We start from the raw sequence: 2,153 nt of genomic DNA on the forward strand, positions 1-2,153 counted from the left end.
ACATGCTCAGTGAGCAACATGGCTCTGATCAAAATTCTCCTTAGGGTGCTCACCATTGTCAGCAACTGTTTTAGTGCTTTCTGTGTGTTGCCAGAATTCCCACAGCAATTCTATTGCCTCCTATTTTCCTATTTTACAGCAGAAGAAAAGGGTTAAATGACGCGATCAGAATGCTCCCATTGCACCTGTCTACCCCCCGACACTGATAGATGATTGCCTGGCATATTCACCATGGGAACAACACTGGACCCTATCATATCATAACTCACATCATAGTGTGAACAGGGCTAATTTGGTGCAGGGAAAAAAAAACTGTCTTGTTTCAAAAGAAGCTGGTCCCTTTAAATATCTGATTCCTGAATCCTGCTAAATCATCTACACATGGAAAGCCTTGGGGGATGGGGAAAGGGAAATGACAGGGTAATTGAAAATAGCTAAGGGACAGTGACATCAAATGCTTCCAAAATAAAAGAGGGACATCAGCTGCAGGCCAATATTTACAGGTGTAGGCAGGGGAACTGGAGCACATTTATATTTTGCAGAAGGCAGTTGGTTCCAGAAACAGAAATTATTCCAGGAAAAGTCAGAAAGAAGACGCTGCTGTAGATGGAAAGGGGTGTTGGGTAGAAACCCCAAGTCCCAAAGAAGAATCGGATCGGGTAAATCCAGAACACTGTGACTCTAAGCAAAGTATCAATAATAGCAAAGTGGAATTTACCTAGTATTGATGCCTTGAGGCTTTGCCTCTTAAAAAAGAACCAAGAAAGTCCAAACAGAGGTGTCACATATTAAGGAACTCACATAGGCTTCTTTATCGTACACTTTCATGTTCTCTTTCCCTTGAATATGCTTTTTGTTTTTTTTTTAACTGAGATATAAAATACAAAAAAAAAAGTGAAATGTAATGTGTCTCTCTCTATATCTCTATCTATCTCTATCTACCTCAATGTAATCAAAGTCCAGATCTAGATACAAAAAATTTCTACCAGCCCAGAAAGCTCCTAGGCCATATCCACCAAACTCACTGGAAGTAAAGACTATTCTTACTTCAAATACTATTCGTTTTGAGTGTCCCTGACAAATGATAGAAATGAAATCAGACTGTATCTACTCTAGGCTCTGGCTTTTTTATTCAACATAATGTCTGTAAGGCTCATCCACACTATTGTAGGTATCGGTAGTTTATTCCTTTATATTATGGTTTCATATTCTGTTGTATGACCATAGTCCTACTGTACTAAGCTCTTCTCCTACTCATGGACCTGTGTGGTGTTTGTTTCCAGCTTGGAGCTCTTAAGGGAACAAAAGCTGTTTTGAATTTTTTTTACGTCATTTTTTTGTTGTTATTGGACAAATGTACTCCTTTCTCTCCCACCGATCCCAAGAGCGCGATATCTGGGTGATAGCGTCGGCATGTGTCTAGCTTTGGTTGATACTTTTGGTGGACACTGCCATGGCTCCCTCGGATTGTCCTTCAAGAAGTTCCTCCTAGTGCTGGGCCTGCAGCCAGTTCTCAGCCCTCCCTGGGAATGGCGTCAACTGAAGAGTGCCTCTCCTTCAGCTCACACCTACGGCCACGTGAGGGGATCTCTTAGGACCAGAAGACAGAGGAGAGAAGAGCCTAAGTCCAGTTCATAGATGGGTTGGTCTGAATGTGAGTACAAGCCAAAAGCCAATGACAACTCATACTCTTGAGCGAACCTGAAGGTACGAGGAGGGAGCTCTCAGGGAGCAGAACTTTGGCATGAAATCTGGTCATTCCCTTTATGTGACCGAAGAAGTGGTCAGGGGTTAAAATACACACAGATCCACGGACGGTAGCAAGTGGCTGATGCATCTGCTCAAAAGTTTGGAAGGCAACAAGAAGAAGAAGTCTGGGGTAGAAAGATGAAGATGGGGGCTCCCGAGTGGCTCGTGGTTTTGAGTCCTGGGCCCTTTTCTTATTGACTTGCAGGAACGCTTTGTAACTTTGGATGTGAGCTCTCTGTTGTATAAATGTACCGCAAAAAGTTTTTCCCAGCCTATGGTAGTCTGTCTTTCCCCTTTCTTCCTCACAGTATGCTGGTTTCATAAAACTAAACAGCCAAAAACCCTTTTCACTTTGAAATAACCATAGATTCGTAGATCCACGGGGTATCACAATGACAGCACAG

Source organism: Vulpes vulpes, unplaced genomic scaffold (assembly GCF_048418805.1).
Source record: "Vulpes vulpes isolate BD-2025 unplaced genomic scaffold, VulVul3 u000000652, whole genome shotgun sequence".
Taxonomy (NCBI): domain Eukaryota; kingdom Metazoa; phylum Chordata; class Mammalia; order Carnivora; family Canidae; genus Vulpes; species Vulpes vulpes.